The sequence below is a fragment of the Dasypus novemcinctus genome, chromosome 16 (genome assembly GCF_030445035.2).
Source record: "Dasypus novemcinctus isolate mDasNov1 chromosome 16, mDasNov1.1.hap2, whole genome shotgun sequence".
Classification (NCBI taxonomy): Eukaryota; Metazoa; Chordata; class Mammalia; order Cingulata; family Dasypodidae; genus Dasypus; species Dasypus novemcinctus.
The window spans coordinates 87,641,358-87,661,497 of NC_080688.1; the positions used below are offsets into that span (position 1 = coordinate 87,641,358).

Sequence of the window (20,140 nt, forward strand, 5' to 3'; positions counted from 1 at the left end):
GGCCTCTTTTTATTCCAAATAAATTTCATAGTTAGTTTTTCTAGTTCCTTAAAGAAGGCTGTGTTGATTTTTATTGGGATTGCATTGAATGTGTAGATCAGTTTTGGTAGGATAGACATCTTAATAATAATATTCAGTCTTCCTATCCATGAACAGGGAATATTCTTCCATTTATTTAGGTCTTCTTTGATTTCCTTGAACAATCTTGTATAGTTCTCGATGTATAAGTTTTTTACCTCTTTAGTTAAATTTATTCCTAAGTATTTGATTTTTTTATTTACTATTGTGAATGGTATTTGTTTCTTGATTTCCTCCTGATCTTGCTCATTATTGGTGTATAGAAATGCTACTGATTTTTGCGCATTGATCTTATAACCTGCGACTTTGCTAAACTCATTTATGAGTTCTAGGAGCTTTCTTGTAGATCTCTCAGGGTTTTCTATATATAGGATCATGTCATCTGCAAATAATGAAATTTTGACTTTTTCCCTTCCAATTTGAATGACTTTTATATCTGGTTCTTGTCTCAGTGCTCGAGCCAGTACTTCCAAGACAATGTTAAATAGGAGCGGAGACAATGGGCATCCTTGTCTTGTTCCTGATTTTAGAGGGAAGGATTTCAGGATTTCGCCACTGTAAACAATGTTGGCTTTAGGTTTTTCATATATACTCTTTATCATGTTCAAAAAGTTTCCTTGTATTCCGATCTTTTGGAGTGTTTTTATCAGGAAGGGGTGCTGTATTTTGTCAAATGCCTTTTCTGCATCTATAGATATAATCATGTGGTTTTTTTCTCTCAATCTGTTTATATGGTGTATTACATTGATTGATTTTCTTATGTTGAACCATCCTTGCATACCTGGAATAAATCCCACTTGGTCATGGTGTATAATTCGTTTAATGTGTTGTTGAATATGATTAGCAAGTATTTTGTTAAGTATTTTTGCGTCTAGGTTCATTAGAGAAATTGGTCTGTAATTTTCCTTTCTTGTGGTGTCTTTGTTTGGCTTTGGTACTAGGGTAATGTTGGCATCATAGAAGGAATTAGGCAGTGTTCCTTCTGTTTCGATTTTTTGGAATAGTTTCAACAGGATTGGTGTTAGTTCTTTCCGGAATGTTTTGTAGAATTCCCCTGTGAAGCCGTCTGGCCCTGGGCTCTTCTTAGTTGGGAGATTTTTAATGACTGATTCTATCTCTTTGCTTGTGATTGGTTTGTTAAGATCATCAATTTCTTCTTTCGTCAGTATGGGCTGCTTATGTATTTCTAGGAATTTGTCCATTTCCTCTAAATTGTCATTTTTGTTGGAATATAGTTTTTCAAAGTATCCTCTTATGATAGTCTTTATTTCTGTGGGGTCAGTGGTGATATCACCTTTCTCATTTCTTATTTTGTGTATTTGCATCTTTTCTCTTTTTTTCTTTGTTAGTCTCACTAAAGGTTTGTCAATTTTGTTGATCTTCTCAAAAAACCATCTCTTGGTCTTGTTTATTTTTTCAAGTGCTTTTTTATTTTCTATTTCCTTTAGTTCTGCTCTTATCTTTGTTATTTCCTTCCTTCTTCTTCCTGTTGGGTTACTTTGTTGTTGTTTTTCTAATTCCTTCAAATGTGCGGTCAATTCTTCAATTTCTGCTCTTTCTTCTTTTTTGATATATGAATTTATGGCTATAAATTTCCCTCTCAGTACCGCTTTTGCTGCATCCCATAAATTTTGGTATGTTGTGTTATCATTATCATTTGTTTCAAGGTAGTCATTGATTTCTTTTGAGATTTCCTCTTTGACCCACTGTTTTTCTAAGAGTGTGCTGTTTAATTTCCAAATTGTCGTGTGAAGTCTGGGTCTCTGTCCCTTGCAAATTTCCAGCTTGACTCCACTGTGGTCAGAGATATTGTTTTGTATGATTTCGATCTTTCTGAATTCATTAAGCCTTTCTTTGTGGCCTAGCATATGGTCAATCTTGGAGAATGTTCCATGTGCATTTGAGAAAAATGTATATCCTGCTGTGTTTGGGTGTAATGATCTATATATGTCTATTAGATCCAGCTCTTCTAATATACTGTTCAAATGTTTTGTTTCTTTAGTGATTCTCTTTTGAGATGTTCTGTCCAGAGTTGATAGTGGTGTATTAAAATCCCCCACTATAATTGTAGATGCATCTATTCTTTCACTTAGTTTTTCCAGCGTTTGCCTCACATATTTAGAGGCGCCCTTGTTAGGAGCATAAATATTTATGATTGTTCGATCTTCTTGACAAATTGTCCCTTTCACTAAAATATAGTATCCTTCCTTGTCTCTCACAATTGTTTCACATTTAAAGTCTATTTTGTCTGATATTAATATAGCTACTCCTGCCTTTTTTTGGTTGTTGTTTGCTTGTATGATTGTTTTCCAGCCATTCACTTTCAACCTCCATGAGTCTCTGGGTCTAAGATGTGTCTCTTGTAGGCAGCATATAGATGTGTCGTATTTCCTTATCCAGTGTCCCAGTCTGAATCTTTTGATAGGTGAATTTAATCCGTTGACATTCAGTGTTATTACGTTTAGAGAGTTATTTATGGTAGCCATATTTTGGTTGGATTTGTGTTTGTTATATTTTGTTTGTATTATTTTATTTTCCCCTTCTATTTTTGTCTTTCTTGTTGCTTTTACACTCTCCTCCATCTCTGACTGTCCTGTTTTTTCCTTTCTTCCTGCAGAATTCCCTTAAGAATTTCTTGAAGGGGAGGTTTCTTGTTGATATACTCTTTCAGTTTCTGTTTATCTGTGAATATTTTGAACTCTCCATCATTTTTGAATGCTAGTTTAGCTGGATAGAGTATTCTTGGTTGGAGATTTTTTTCCTTTAGTACCTTGACTATATCATACCACTGCCTTCTTGCCTCCATCGTTTCAGATGAGAAATCAGCACTTAATCTTATGGAGTTTCCCTTGTATGTGATGGTTTTCTTTTCTCTTGCTGCTTTTAGAATTTTTTCTTTGTCTTGAGCATTGGATAATTTGACAAGTATATGTCTTGGGGTGGGCCTGTTGGGGTTTATGACCAGTGGAGTGCGCTGTGCTTCTTGGATATGTACATCTGTCTCTTTCAGTAGATTTGGGAAGTTTTCATTCATTATTTCCTGCAACACTCCTTCTGACCCCTTTCCCTTCTCTTCTCCTTCTAGAATGCCTATAATACGTATGTTTGAGCGTTTTGCGTTATCATTCAGGTCCCTAAGTCCTATCTGGATTTTTTCTACCTTTTTATTGACCACTTCTACTATCTGTTTGATTTCCAATGCACTGTCTTCCACATCACTAATTCTCTGCTCTGCCTCTTCTAGTCTGCTGATATTTGCTGCAAGTGTATTTTTGATTTCTTGAATTGTGGTGTTCATTTCCATCATATCTGTTATTTTTTTGCGCATGTCTGCAATTTCCCCTCCAAGTGTTGTCTTCACGCTGTTAACCTCTTTCATTACTTCATCAAATTTGTCAGTGATAAATGTTCTGAGATCTTTCATTGCTTGTGCGAAGTCCTGCCCCCCTTCCTGATTTTCAGTTTGTTGATTGGATTCAGCCATGTTTTCCTGATTACTGGTTTGGTTTGTAGATTTTTGTTGCTGTCTTGTCAACATTTTTTCTTTGACGGGTTTAATCAGTTCCTTAGCTTCTTTGTCTAGTCTTGGAGATTAATTAGCTGTTGTTTTTGCGTAAGTGTTATATCTTCTCTTTGTCACTTTGTTCTTCTTATTACAATTTCTTATTGCTAGTTAAGCTCACTTTAAAGGAAAGTATTAGTGCTGGGGAAAGTCAATTGTGTAAGGAAGGAGAAAGTGTGAAGTAGTATTGATGATATATGTTTACAAAGCAACAATATGAGTTCTGGGAGGATGGAGGTTAGATCATGTAAATTGTGTCGAGTTATAGTAGTAGGAAAGTACCTATAATGAGGTAGACGACTGAATATGGGAGGAATGTGGTACGTACTAAGAGGCTATTGTTTTTGTGAGAGAGGGAAAGAGAAAAGAAAGGTAATAGTTTCAGGGACGAATACCAGATGGAAAACTAAACAAAGGTATTAGAAATTAAGAGTTAGACACTTTGTGGATCAAAGAAAGGGAGATGGAATATAGGAGAGATAGCAGATGGTGGAGGATATCAAGTTGTAGGGGAAAGGGGATAGTGTAGATAGGCTAAATCTGTTCACAGAGAAATGAGGCAGTGGAGGGGGAGGAAACCCAGCAAATGTGAGGTATTTCCTGTAGGACCTATTGTATTGTTAAGGTAAAATAGTATAAGAAGAATATTGGGGACAAGAAAGAGAGGATTGAAAAAAAAAAAAAAAGAACAACAAGAACAACAACAACAACAAAAAATTAAAAAAAAAAAATAGAAAAACAAAAAAAACCACCAAAGAACAGAAACCCCGCCGCCAGGCTTGGCTGGGCTCAGCTGGGCTCCGGTCCCCCGCCTGCCGCCCGCTGCGGCTCGGCTGGGCTCGGCTGGGCTCGGCTGGGCTCGGCTTTCCCGCCCGCCGCCCGGCGCGGCGCGGGTGGGCTCGGCCGAGCTCAGCTGGGCTCTGCCCCTCCGCCCGCCGCGGCTCAGCCGGGCTCGGCCGGACTCAGCTACCCTGGCCGCCACCCGCTGGGGCTCCGCGCGGTGCTAGCTGCCTCGGCTCCACCTACCCAAGGAGGGAATCCTCCACACGTAGCTGGGATCTCCGTGTATATTTCACAGATGGATCCTCTCTGTTACCTTCCCTCCAAATCGATGTCCAGACACCTCCGGACCAGGAAAAATCCCGAAACAGCCGGTCCCAAAGAGTCTCCGACGCCTCCCAGCCAATTCCCCCCAGGAGCTAGTAACCGGGAAGTTCACTCAGCCGCCATCTTGCCTCCCCCTCCTGAAAAGTCCCAATTTATATCTTATAGACCAGTCCTTTCCGTTACCTTCCCACCAAATCGATGTCCAGACACTTCCTGCCCTGAAAAAATCCTGAAAAAGCCTGGTCCCGGAGAACCTCCAGTGGTGCCCAGCTGTCTCTTCCCAGGAGAGATGGCAAGGCAAGCTCACTCAGCCACCATCTTGCCGGAAGTCTGACTCGGCTCAGAGATTTTCAAGTGAAATTTTCCAAGTTCCTACTGTTCCAAGTAGATCCATCTGATTGTATGATCTACAGAAAGTAAATAAACAAGCAACACACAAACAAGCAAATTATGTATTTATTTAGAAAACACTATATCACAATGAAAACAAATTTGCACTCAAACATTCAAACTTTCTTATTGGAAATGTACTTGTGAAAATTTTCAAATATTCTCTAGGTAAATGGGATGGAATGGTATGATAAAATAATAATAGACTCAAAAGAAGTATGTTTTGTCCCAAAAATAAATAGTTTCATACTTGGAAAAGTAGCACTGGCATGAAACCAATAGATTCAGTGGTATAAAATGGCTGAAATGAAATGAAATGAAAAAGACAAATAATCTTTTATGATTAAGACAAAATATAGAATTCTAATTCTTTTGGATATGTAGAAAACTAGAAAGAATGTCATTTCCATACTTACAATCAGAAAACAACTAGATAAATGGAAATTAATGACATTTTTTTTAATACATAAGATAACTGAGGGTCACAGAACAAATGACAAATCCAAATTCTAGGCAGATATAGTTACCTAAATTTCCATCTCAAGAAACTAAAGAAAGAGCAAATAACCCAGAAGCTAGCAAAAGGAAGAAATTAATAAAGATTAGAGCAGAAAACAATGGAATTAAAAACAGAAAAGTAATAGAGAAAATCAGTGGAACCAAAAGTCATTTCTTTGAAAAGATCAATAATTTTGATAAACCCCTTGTCAGCCTTACCAAGGATAAAAAAGAACACAACTTAATAATATCAGAAATCAAAGAGGGGACATCCTACAGACATTAAAATGCTAATAAAGATTTAGTATCTTCTTGGCTGTTGTTGCAAAAATATTAGAATATAACTGTTAACTATTGTCCATAAGTTACATTAGTTATAATTTTCCCATGTATCACCATATTCTTAACACTTTGTAATAGAAGAACATTCTTATATTTATACTATTAACTACACTCTTCATCCACCACCAATTCTAAGGGTCAACACAAGGGGGTATAAGGGATAAAGGGTTTTTCCTTTTGGAATAATTAAAACATTCTAAAATTGATTGACATGATGACAGCACAATGCTGACATGAAAAGGAGAGCCACTGCGTGTAAGCTTTGAATGGATTGTACAAAGCATGGGACTATAAAACAGAATCCTGTGATGGATGACAGACTGTGGTTAACAGAACAAATATGAGAATGTTGTCTCATGAACTATAACAAATATATAATACTAATACGGGGTGTTCATATTAGAGTGGGTTGAGGAAAAATACACCAAATGCAAGAGATGGACTATAGTTAGTAGAAATATTTTGAAGATGTTCTTTTATCATTTGTAACCAATGTTCCACAACAATGGTTGTGGGGTGGTGGGGTGATGTATGGGAATCCTGTAGGTTACACATGTTTGTTTTGTAAGTTCACAACTTTCACTATACACTTATTGTTTATGTATGTTTATATATGAATAATATACTTCAATAACAATTTTAAAAATGAAAAAATGGAAATATAAAATGATTATTACCAGTACTGATGTTTTTGTAGTGCTTTTCTAAAGTAGTGATTTTCAAACTTTTTTGACAGCAACCAACAGTGAGACAAATGCTTTATACCATGTCCTGATATACAGAAAGTTTATTTGTGTATGTATGCCTGGATAGATATGATCAAATTTCACAAAATATTATATATGAGACACTCTGATTTTTCTCTTCTATTCTTTCACTTTAAAAGATGTTGGTCATGGCTCACTAAATTGATATCAGGATATAAATGAGTGCAGCCTGCAGTTTAAAAAATACTACTCTCAGGTAGCTAATTATACTTTGCTCTAGAAAACAATGCAAACAAATTTTGTTTCCAAAACCAGACACCTTGGGTTCAAGGGATGTACGCTTGAGATGCCCTGATATTTGGAGTGTGCCTGCCCCATTCTTGCCTCCAAGGTCCACAGGTCGGTTCAGATATGACTACAGGAGAAAATCAGGATCTCATCTTCCTTCATTGTGTCTGACAGGAGCCCCAAATTCTGAGCATTTCCCCCTTCCCCTGCTCCAGTAACACTTATGAAATGAGATCTTTATAGGAACTGGTTGGAAATTAATCCAGCAGAGCCAATTGCCTCTTGGGACTGGAAATGGCTTGGAATATGATGAAACAATGGGAGCAGGTTCATAAAATGAAACACTCCACAGATATGAGAAAAGAGGCATATCTGTGTGCTATGAACCAATATTCAAGATATATTATTAAAATTTTAAAAGTTAAGAATGGTGTATATACTGGACTTCCATTATTTGTATAAGGGGAACAGATGTGCTTATCTGTTCATAGAATATTTCTGGAAAGTTCCACAAGATGTTTGTAATAAAAATTGCCTCTAGGAAAGAGAAATGGAAGACAGGGAGTCTGAGATTTAATATTTTTGTATACCTTCTTATGGTGTTTTATGTTTTTATTTGATGTATATGTATATATTACATTTTAAATTAAAAATACTTAATTTTAAAGATTGTGATGGAAGGAGTAAGCATTTAAAAAACTCATTAGTAGGAAGGGAGTTTTCCTTGTGAACAAATAATATAAATATTTGTTTATTATAACAAATACACACACAAAGGCTAATAAAGAATACTACTAACAGCTCTAGACCTATAAGTTCAAAAACTTTGAAGAAATAGTTAATTTCCTAAAAGACATATACTGCCAAAACTCAGTCAGAAATGACTTGATAACCTGAATAATCCAATATCTAAAAAAGAAACTATATCGGTATCTAAAAAACATACAAAAAAAAAAAAATTCCAGGCCCAGATAGCATTACTGAGAAATCTACAAAACATTTACAGAAAGAATATAATACTAATTCTACCCAGTGTCTTCCAGAAAATAAAATGGGGAACATTCCCCAATTCATTCTATAAGGCCAAGTATTACTCTAATAGTAAAACCAGATAAAGACAGTACAAGAAAAGAAAACTACACAATATTCCAACATTCTTCATAAACCTAGACACAAAAATTCTCAATAAAATATTAGCAGATCAAATGCAACAATATATTAATATAAGAATAGTTATACATCACGGTCAAGTGGAGTTAATCAAGGAATGCAAGGCTGACTCTACATAGATGGAGAAAATAATCTGACAAAGGTTTATATCCATTCATGATAAAAAAATCTCAGCTTACTTTGTCACAGGGCTGCCAAAGCAAAGTACCAGAAATGGGTTGGCTTTTATAATAGGAATTTTATTTAGGATAAAGGTTAACAGTTCCGAGGCTGTGAAACGTCCAGATCAAGGCACCATTAGAGATACTTTCTCACCATAATCAGGTGCTGGTGATTCTGGGGTGCTGCTGAACATGGTGAAGCAAGATGGTGGGCAATCTCCACTGAGGGCTCTGAATTCCCCACCAGGCTCACTGTTTCCTGGATCCCAGCTCCTGGAGCTTGTCTCTTCAGCCTTGAGTGCTCTGTGGGTCTAGACTCTTGTGGGCCTCTAATTGAGCTTTGGTGGCTAGCAATCCTCGAATCCTCTTTCGCATATGGCAGGGTAAAAAATGGCAGAGCTCCCTCTTCCTGCAGCTCTCTCTCTCTCTTTTCCTCTCTCTCTCTCTCTCTCTCTCTCTCTCTCTCTCTCTCTCTCTTTTCCCCCATTTATATCCCACCCTGAAAGAGGGTGGAGACCTCAGCTGGTTCACGCTTCACTGAAGGAGTCCAGCCAAAAGCCCTAATTGGATCTTATCAAGTAATCTAATCAAAGGCCCCTTAACTGAATTTAGTGCAATCAAAGGGCCCCATACCCTCAGGAATAGATTAGTTTAAGAACATAATCTTTTCCTGGGATTCACAAAATTCAAGCTGTCACATCAGAAAAATCAGTATAGAAAGGAACTTCCTTAATCTAATATAGGGCATCAACAAAAAAGCCCTACAACTAACATATTGAATGGGTAGAGACTGAATGCTTTATCTCTAAAATACAGAACGAAGCAATGACATGGTACTGGAAGTATTTATCCACTGTGATAAGTGAAGGCTAGTGCTTAACCTCAAACCATACCTTCATTTGGCTTCAGTATTCTCCTATTCTCTTTTCCCCACTCCCTAACAGTTTTTTTCCTGGGACCTCATCTTAATCATTCACACTTGCACAAGAATCCTTCTTTTAGGGTCTGCTTCAGCAGAAGATGATTCGAGACAATCTCCTAATACCACACTCTTCCCATCATTTTGATATGTTTTCTGTTCTTTTTTATTTGTATTGTTTAAATTAATATGTTAATGAATTCTTATACTGTACACATATTTTGTAATATGTATCTCCTCCCATTTTGGGGGTCATGTTATCAAGCAGAACATAAAATCTATCTGTATTATTATGTGTGCATCTTATTTCTTCCTTCCATGATTCTCCATTGTGTAGTTCACCATATTTTAACTGTCTAAACCCTGTTAATTGAAACTTAATTTGCCTTTGATTCACCACAGCAACAGATAATACTGTAGAGAATTACTCATAAATGTTTCCTTTTGGAGCTTTGCAAATTTTCATTGGCAGATTTAGAAATGAAATTAGAGTCATAATTTATTAGTATACTTAATTTGATTAAGTAATGTCAGACAGTTTTCCAGAATAGTTGCACTATTCTTTAGTGCTTGGAGGGTTCCCATTGCCCACATCTGCATACACCAACATTTGGCATCATCCAGCTTTCTAATTTTTATTAGGCTAAAAAACAATCTCCAAAGCTGTGTTCAGACAAGTCCTCATTTAAATGACATGAGAAAACAGAAAATGCAACCAAACTTAAAGCTTACCTCCCATTTATCACTTTGTCAGAAAGCAAGACTAGAAACAAAAAAATCACAAGAAGGCAATAAAATAACATGACTGAAATATAATATTGTGGGATATAAGAAAGTGTGCTTGGCAAAGAAAATTGTGCCCCTAATTTTAAAATACTTATGCAGAACGAGGGATTGTTGATATCATGAGGCTTAGAAAGAATTTCTAAAAGACCAAAGCATAATAGAAAAAAAACTGTAAAGAAAATTCTAGGTAGTTTTAATGAAACTTTTGTGGTGCTGAGTAAAAGCATGCTTTTCTTTTTAATTTGTCAAAAATTATGGATGCTGATTACATTTCAGCATTAATAGAAAAATAAGTTACTGTGTGAGCTTTAATGTAACAAAAAGGATTGGAAGACAAATCTAATATTAAATTACTGAAATTCTTAGAAAAATAAAGAAAAATGAATGAAGAAGACTTGGTCTATGCAAGGGAACAGAGGAGGAAAAGGAAAGAAAAGGGAACATAATGAACATAAACGGTAAGTATTTAAAAAATTAAAAAAGTAAGTCCAAAACTTCAGTTATTAAAATAATTATGAATTGCTTAAACTTCTTATTGTATTCTTAATGTAAAGACCCTCAGATTGTGTAAAAATTAAAAGAATAAAAGCAAATAGTTCATATACTAAAACACCTCAACATCAAACCCAGCTGTCAGAAAGAGCAAAGAGCTATGCTCTTTCACCTTTCTCATAGCGCTAACCAGACGGAAGACATCTTTAGGGTGTGATGACCCCACCAAACAAGGGAAGCGTGCAGGTGAGACAGCACCCACTAAACTGAACTAGATAAAACAATACCACAGATCAATCTAACTTATATAGAGGCAACAACCTAAACTAAATGACAAAAAGGCTAATTTGTCAATTGAAACCAATAATACACCATGACCATTTATCCAAAGAAAGCATGGATAGCTGAGCTTTCAGATAGCTATTAATGCAATTCATTACATGAACAGATTAAAGTAGAAAAGTCAAATTATTAATTGCCTAAATGATATGGCAATTCCATTATTAGCAGATTATATGATTTTTTAATCTGGAAAGTCTTAGGCCCATTAAAAAATCTCCAATGAATAGCATGTTATAAAAGTGGCTGGGAACAAAGTTAACTAGCAAATATATTAATAATAAATAGCAGATTAATAACTGTAATGAAGGAAAACAAGCAACAGTGTTTTTATGTAGAATCAAAGGCTTGAAATCCTAGCTTTAAAAAGCTAAAAGCAAAGAAACAAAAGCATCCAAAAGAATTTTATGAATTTATGAACAAACATAAAACTTTACCAAGGAAGTTCCAGGATGGAAAGAATAGATTTGTAAATATGTCAAATATCATGAAATTAGTCTAAAGCTGGAATGCAATCAACAAAGTATCCAGTGCTGTGTTTGAAAATAAAATTGGACAAGCTGAATCTAAATTTTGTCTTCTAGTGTATGTGGACAAATATAGCCAAGGAAATGCTGAGGGAATGAAGAAAAGTGTTGTTTAGGTGTCAAATTATGTTATAAAGCCATAGCAATAACATAGTATATTATTGATATATGAATGAACACAGCTTCATGATAGAACAGAATTTAGGAACAGAAATGTGTATATATGAAAATATATGCTGTGACTGCTCACTGGGAAAAAATACTTTGTGGACAATTGACTAATATTTAGTAAAAAAACAAAACAAAACAAAACCCAAAAATTAAATACATACCTAATGGTATTCAGAACAGTAATATATTCTAAACAAATTAAAAGAGAAGCTTAGTTGCAGGTGCATATTTCTATAAGACATTTATAATCCTGTGAAAGACAATTACATAGACTAAACACAGAAGATATAAAATATAATATTAAGATATTTGAAAGCAAAATATGGAAAATTTCAGCATTGTGAAGATATTATTTAACAAAGCTAAAAATCACTTGGAAAACTGAGATAAAAATATTTGCCATTCATATTTCTGCAAAGAATTAAAAAAACTTTTTTTTATTCACTGTCAGAAGAAAGGAAAATAACTCTAAGAAAATGTGCAAAAATATGCCTAAGAATGTTACAGAGGAAACAAAAAGTGGTCAATAATTATATATTGTTAAGCTATTCAACTGTATTAGTAATTAATGGTAGCAATTAAAATGAGACACAGTTTTTCATTCATGTATTTGGCTGGCCGTATCTTAATAAGATGGATGGATGAGGGAAGAGGGGCACTCTCATGCAATGGTGGTGGGAGTGTAAGTTGATTAACTTTAGCAAGGAAAACTTGGCAGTCTCTATCAAACTTGTTTCTTTGATCAAGCAATACTACTATTAAAATCTGTTAGAAATATGCCTCACGTGCCCATCCATGTATGCGTGTGAGGCAGTGATTGTGCTGTGCTTTCCAGTCCCTCCTTTCTAGCTGGAAGCCCTTGTTCTCCCACAGTTTCTGCTCCAGAGCAGGTTGTTGTGCAGCCTCAGCTGAATCCCTCTCTGGAATTGTCCTCGGGTGAATGCAGCTGCTTCACTCATGATGACTTCCCCGGGTGTGCCACAAACCCTGAGGGGGTACAAAGGCCAGGTCACCTTGCCTCGGTTGGGGACAACTTTGAAGAGCCATTGCCACTCCAGAGCGCTCGCCTCATGAGATCAGCTGCGGTTTCTGGTTTGTTTGTCACTGATGCTTTCTTCCCCTGCTGCCCACTCCTGTGGCTCCACCTTCCCCGTGGCTGTTGCTTCCACCTACGTACACTCCCCAATAAACATCCTGCACCCGAATCGGGTCTATGACTTGTTGACTTTCCTGGACACTATAGGGATAGGATAAGGGTTTCCTGATAATTTTCTGAAAATTCCTTAAGGGAAAGTCAAATAAAGTATAAATTTGAACACGTAAAACGTCCACATTGTTTCGGAATCAATTTAAAAGTCCTTTCGCATTTAGCCTATGGAGCATGATGATTTGGACAGAGATGGAATTGCTACATAGATAAAATTATCATCACTAATACAGAATTGACAACTTTTACAGCTCTTTCTTGCTCATTTGTCTGTGAGCATCCAACCTTCCAAAATCTGTAGGCAATTAATTTGTTGGTACATTATTTACTTTGCGTGTGGTTCAGTCATGCATTTGGAGAGTTCCAGAAAGCTTACACAAATGAGCTAAATAAGGTATCACTAACAGCTAGCTGTAATTTAGAGCCAGACTGAGGAGCATAAGTGCATTATTATCTTTTGTGATTTTCTTGCCAGATTGCTTAATGTCTACCTATATGCCCTCACAAAAAATAGAATTACAGCATGACATGATGACTTACAATAGCTTTTTTTGAGGTATTTGAACAGCTACTGTTGCCATGTAAACAGCTTGATAACTTGACTGCCAGAGGTACTTGTTCACTCAGGATAGATGCCAGTTTTCTTTTGTGTGTGTGTGTGGTTTTTTCCCCCCTAAAACTGAAGCAAAGAATAGAGCAGGAGTTCTGTAGAAAGGAAAGGGGCTGGGAAAAGGGAAATCTACTAAATATTTCTTTGAATATTCACCTGACTGACAATTAAAAATATCATAAAGATTAGCTGTGTTCTTCCCCACCCCCTGAAGCTTTGTGCATGCTTTGAAAGGGACTTAAGACTTACTACATCAAAGATGCAGAAAATTGTTTTAAAATCCCATTTATACATCCTGCAAAGCCTGCACAAAAAAACAGATTAAAGCCTAGAGAAAGGTGGGCATTTATCTTGTGAAGTTAACACCGTCTTTTGCAAGGAGAGGTTGGTGGAACTTTTTTTTTCTCTTCATGAAACAAAATTTTTGCTGAGACCATTAAAACTTCTTTCAGTAAATTGTGCTCCCTCTGTGCTCAACACCTGATTTCATATATTGCCCTGCACGAGATGTCATCCCCCAGGATGCCCTGTAAGAGTTGCTGGTCTCAGCGAAAACAACCCAGTTGCTTTGACAGAAGACATCTGGCGGAGAGTTTCGATGTCCTATGGCTTTCTTAAACAAATGCAAAATATCAGCTGAACCAGTAAAATTACTTTCCTAACAATCAATGCCTAGAATAATTTGATAACCAATTCAGCATTTTTAGTATAAAATAAAGTTTTTAAAAATCCTTTTAACTAACCCCATATCATTTTTACTGTATCATCAGCCACATCAATCTCCGCAGTCTTTTAAATGAGTTGTCTTTGTCTATCTCTTTTTGGAAATGATAACCTCAAAGTGAATTATATTTTTTATACCCATTTCCTTATTTTTTTTTTTAAGAATGTCCTTGGTGTGTTTTTTTTTAAGATTTATTTTTGTTTCTCTCCCCTCTGCCCGCCCGCCCCAGTTGTCTGTTCTCTGTGTCCATTCGCTGTGTGTTCTTCTGTGACTGCTTCTATCCTTATCAGTGGCACTGGAATCTGTGTTTCTTTTTGTTGCGTCATCTTGTTGTGTCAGCTCTCCGTGTGGGCGGCGCCACTCTTGGGCAGGCTGCACTTTCTTTCACATAGGGCGGCTCTCTTGACGGGGCACACTCCTTGCACGTGGGGCTCCCCTACATGGGGACACCCCTGCGTGGCAGGGCACTCCTTGTGCGCATCAGCACTGCGCATGGGCTGGCTCCACACGGGTCAAGGAGGCCCGGGGTTTGAACCGCAGACCTCCCATGTGGTAGACGGATGCCCTAACCACTGGGCCAAGTCCACTTCCCCCCATTTCCTTTTAAAATACTACGAGGGAGAAAAAAAGATAATGGAATCTGTGCAGACAACTTTAGTAATAATTTCTTATAGTCAACTTGGACTTTGACATTGTAAATAGGTAATTGCATCATCAGCATTAACCCTTTTCTTTGCAAGTAAATTTTATTTTCATGTTGACTTTACTGTACTTGTTTTTGCCATGGATTGGTAGATGCTTAAAATATAGTCATTGGACAAAGAATCTCCTTTCCTTCAATAATTTTCTCTGATATGGTCTAACTAGAAATTAAGTTTGGAATCTAAGTATGTCAAATACACATGAAGCCAGAAACCAATTCTCCCATAGCTCTTATTCCTTCTCAGACTGTGCTCCATCATGTAAATACGTCTTTGGGGAAGGATTTTTAACTCCCTTTCTCTGTGGCCATTCCAGTATAGGCATTCACCAAAACCCTTCTTTACCTTTACTGCCTACCGTTAGGTCGCACAGTTGCCATTTTTAACTTGTGGCCTCCATCCTAGAGCAGCCCCTTGACATTGTCCCATGAGCTGTCACTGTCCCTGTGTGAGTCTCTTTCTTCTCATGGCCTCCTTGTATTTATGCAATGGGCCTGTACCAAACACCTGATTTAGCCTAGGTGTTGCTCTCGTGGGTAAACCGCTGGTAGAGGAGAGAGGCGTCAAACAAAAAGCACGCCAACTGTTTAACCGCAGTTGTGGTAAGGTTTTTTTTTAAAGCAAAATCAGGGGAAGCTTCTTGCTGAAGGCGCCTTTCGGGGGGCCCTGAAGCAGTGAAAGGCCTCAAGGAGGGAAATTTGTGGAGGTCAGGCCAGGAACGTTGAGGCAGAAATTCAAAGACGACCAGATGCCTGAAGCATGGAGAGGGGAAGCAGGCTGAGGATCTTGCCAGGGGTTATTTAGGATAAGCGAGGGGAATCTTGATAATTTGGGCTATGCTAACTAGGACGCTAAGGAAGGTTTGAAGTACAGAAGCAGCATGATTAGATTTAGGTTTTTTTTTTACTTCACAATGATCTATTTTATTTTATTTTTTATTTTTTTGTCTTTGTTTATTTTTTTAATATTACATTAAAAAATATGAGGTCCCCCAATACCCCCCACCCTCCTCACCCCACTCCTCCTCCCATAGCAACAATCTCCTCCATCATCATGTGACATTTATCGCATTTGGTGAATACATCTCTGAGCACCGCTGCACCTCATGGTCAATGGTCCACATCATAGCCCACACTCTCCCACAGTCCACCCAGTGGGCCATGGGAGGACATACAATGTCCAGTAACTGTCCCTGAAGCATCACCCAGGACAGCTCCAAGTCCTGAAAATGCCTCCACATCTCATCTCTTCTTCCCATTCCCTCCACCCAGCAGCCACCATGGGCACTTTCTCCACACCAATGCCACATTTTCTTTGATTACTAATCACAATAGCTCATGAATAGAATATCAGTAAGTCCACTCTAATCCATACTCTATTCCTCCATCCTGTGGACCTTAGAATGGTTGGGTCCACTCCACATCTATATCAAGAGGGGGCTTAGATTCCACATGGATGCTGGACGCAATCCTCCTGTAGATTTAAATTTTGAAACCCCATTCTGACCTCTAGAGGGGACAAATGGATGGGGTGGTGTAGGAGGGTAGGAGCTCAGTGTGAGGGCAGCAGGGGGAGGCAGTGGCTGGGTTTGGGCTGACTCTGGCATCAGGGTGACAGCCCTAGGAGACAGTCAGGTATGATGGTGAGAGGGAGGCACTGCGGGGCCAGCTGTCTCTGGGTGGGCAGCCTGGGGGTGCCCTTTCCTGAGTGAGGGGGTGCTGCCTGCTGTGTCCCCCATGGCTGCAGTGTGGGTTAGAAGGCATGGTGGTGCCTCCTGAGGCTTGCTGGAGGAGTGATGCCTGATTCCATCAGACAGTCACCGGAGGACATGACCTGACATCAAAGCAGAGGGCTGTGACGTTGGAGTGGGATGGTCGAATCTCAACCACTGTCATGGACCTGAGATCCAGGGACCTTCCCACAGGGATCCCCCTACTCTACAGGGTTCCCCCCAGCTCCTCCCATCCCCCACAGGGTTACCCCACCCCAATAGGGATCCCCCATCCCTTATCCACTGCCTTAGCTGCCTGTGGGGATGGAGGAAAGCCTCTCTTCTAGGAATCGCCAACACGTGGTTTTAGTTTTCTTCTCCATTACTGTAGACATTTCTATCAAATATAACATAGTACATGCAGATACGGGGAATTGCTGTTTTCCCTGGAAAAGTTACTTATGAGACATTCAAGAACTGAAGTCAGTATGTGGTAGAGGGAAACGGATGTGGCTCAAGCAGTTGGGCTCCCGTCCACCATATAGGAGGTCCAGGGTTTGATGCCCAGGACCTCCTGGTGAAGACAAGGTGGCTCACACAGAGTGTTGGCCCACAAGGAGTGTTGCCTCATGCGGGAATGGTGTTCTGCACAGGAGTGCCGGCCGATGCAGAGAGCTGGCACAGCAAGATGATGCAACAAGAGACAAAGAGGAGAGATAATAAGAGATGTAGCAGAACAGGGAGCTGAGGTGGTGCAAGAGAATGATCACCTCTCTCTCACTCCGGAAAGTCCCAGGATTGATTCCCAGAGCCACCTAATGAGAATACAAGCAGACACAGAGAATGAACACAGAGAGTAGACAATGGGGGAGGGGGCAAGAAATAAATAAAATAAAATATTTTAAAAATATGTGGTAAAGCTGGGATTTTGGAAGCAGGCAGATGGCACAGAGAGCCCATGTTTTCGATCAATCACTCTGCTGTGCTGTCTAATGAAGAGAAGATCATGTCCCTGAGCAGCAATGACAAACCAGTGGCATACTTCAAAACTCCCTCATGCTCTTCAGACCTCCTACTATCTATCTGACTCAAAAAAGTAATCTCCCTCTCCTAGGGACAGGGAATTTAGAAGCCATTGGGTAGGAACCCCTGTTGACTAAAGCCATGTTGACAAACATATTCTGTGCTCTTTCTCATCCCCATCCCACTCAAGCTCCTTTTAAGAAATTGGCTCTATCTGCTGTTTCTCATTCATGGGGATATTCGTTCACTGCCAATCCATTTAATTTTGCTGTTGGCTAAATGGCTCCTCATGATTTAGAACCTCTTCTTTCTTTGCCCTCTTCTCAAATGCTTCATGTGGAATTCTATGTCCCAAACAGACCCAACTATGGGGAGTTTCCCAAGTTCCTCACCTGCTTAACCTTCTCAGCTGACTTGGGGCACCTTTCTCATCATCTGAATCTATTTATGTAGCTGACTCATCTTTGCTTTTAAATCTCAGCTTTGATATTACTTCCTCCCATAAGTTTTCCAGGAACCCTTGAAAAGTTATAGCACCATTTGAGAGTTGATCACATTGTGTTAACATTATCTATTGACTTATGGTTTCTCCCAATAAACTCTAAACACCTCTGGGGAACCACGGGTAAAGTGCTCTCTATAGCAGACAGCCAATAAATATTTATTAATTTATGAATTGATTCATAATTGAATCAAAGCTCCAGAGACTCCCAGAATCCTGTGTGAGCCTCAGGGAAGGGTGGGGCACTTCATGGAAAACTTCCTTTTAGAAGCTCCTTATCAATGTGATGGAAAATAAAGTAGAGATGAGGGGTGTACTCTGAGGTCCCCTTGAGAACTTAGGAGAGCAGAGCCCACCATTGTGTCTTGCCCATTAGTACGAGGCTTTCCCCCAGGTGATCTAACTTGGGGACCTGCTAAAATTAAAGGCCTAAAACAAGCATCTTGTTTAGCAAATAGATTTCTCAATGCACATTAAACAAGTAAAATATATCTTTGTGAAGGGTGAGCAAGGCCTGACTTCCATCGCAAAAGTCCATTAGACATTGAAACATCGTTACAAAAAAAAACTAAAAAAATTTGCCCCAGCATGGAAAAAACTCCCTATTTGTTATTCTCAGTGCCCTTTTAGGCAACTTGAATTTTTTGAGTCCTGTGGTATGCTGTTCTTGTCAAAAGTTATTCTTTATTTTGTCTATGCAACCCACAAAAGCAAGCCTGCAATCAGACCAGAATGACTAAATTGCCTTTTATCCTCCGAGAACTTAATTTAGGAAGATTTTTACTTCCGTGAGAAGAAAGGGACTGGAATATAAATTTCCTTTTGAGGTGGGTTAGACTGAGCGATCTGGCCGGGTGCCACAGACCCATTATATTGTAATTAGCTGTGTGAGGTAATGGGAAAGGAATGACAAATGCTGTGATAATAGGAGGGAAACCTTTGAAACGTGCCAGCCCCTGCTTGCATTTCTGCCTGTCCTCTCCTGTGGTTGGGAGAGATCCTGCTCTCCTAGGTCGCTCAGGGATTACAGGAGGGCATCAGTTTCCGCAGGAAACCCAGTGTCCACTTCTGGTCTGGAAAAGTTGGCCCCTGTGTTGGTGTCAATTCTCTTTCTGACTGCTTTGCCAGCGCAGGTCCTGAGGATTTTCTTATTTACCTCCCCTTGCTTTCAGATCTGAGCCTTTTCCATTCCTCCCTCAAGGCTGATGTGGCTTGACCTTGACTTCCAGGATCTGTGTGTGTCAAAGCTCATAACAGGTTTTACTTCAGCCTGAATTCGAGGGCTCGCTTGGCCGGTTCCCGACTCAGTGGCTTGTGAGTCCAAAGTCCTGGAGCAGGGCCACCTGCCTTCCTTCCCCTCTGCGGTGTCCACCCCCTCCCCACTCTCGCACCCCACCCCTCCTAGGCTGACCCCACTTCCACGCCCCGCCCCCTTCTCCCAACAGACGCCCCGTATTGTCTGGCTTCTTGCCAGGGCTCTGCACTATGCAAATGCCTTGTCAGAAGAGGCACTGTCAGAAAGGATTTTACTGGAAGGAGAAATTTAAAAGCACAAGATCAGGTTAACATGATGCTGTTTATATCAGTTTCCTCCACTATTCATCCATTTCTCTTATCTCTTCTCTAGTGTTTTAAATTTATAAGTTGTGCACACATACACTTGATTATTTTTTAACATTGTTAAATATTTGTTTTTCAGAAATGCCTTGAAGAAGGTATGATGACTGAATTACCATAATTTACATGATTGGCTGCCTGTCAGAAAGTTGAACACAGAAATTATTTTGTAATAACATTCCTAAATGATCTGGTGTACTTAACAGAGAGCAGGGCATCTATTTTTGAAGCCTTTTGAAAGCATTCTTCTCACTTTAAATGTACTGTAGGATTGAACACAGGAAATTTTGAATTAAAAAATTATGCACATACAACACGCCTTCTTTTCATTTGCTGTTTTATATATTCTGATTAATAAGGTGTGAGACAACTAGGACATAAAGTTAAAAAGAATTATTTTAATGATGTCATCAAGAAAGAAAATTGGAAATTGTTGAATAAACGATAACTACTTTAATATATGAAGGTATTTTTAAGCAAGGGAAAATAATAAATAGGAGATGTTTTG

The 20,140-nt window shown here is 38.7% G+C and overlaps 1 long non-coding RNA gene across 1 annotated transcript in view; it reads left to right on the top strand.

The window, feature by feature from the left end:
* LOC139436627 (uncharacterized) overlaps window positions 1-19,938 on the top strand; it is a 36,943-nt gene extending 17,005 nt beyond the window's left edge. The window contains exons 2-3 of the long non-coding RNA XR_011645908.1: window positions 10,375-10,466; window positions 19,715-19,938. This is a non-coding gene — a long non-coding RNA (uncharacterized lncRNA). The remainder of the gene's footprint in view (window positions 1-10,374; window positions 10,467-19,714) is intronic.
* Window positions 19,939-20,140: the final 202 nt, after the last annotated feature.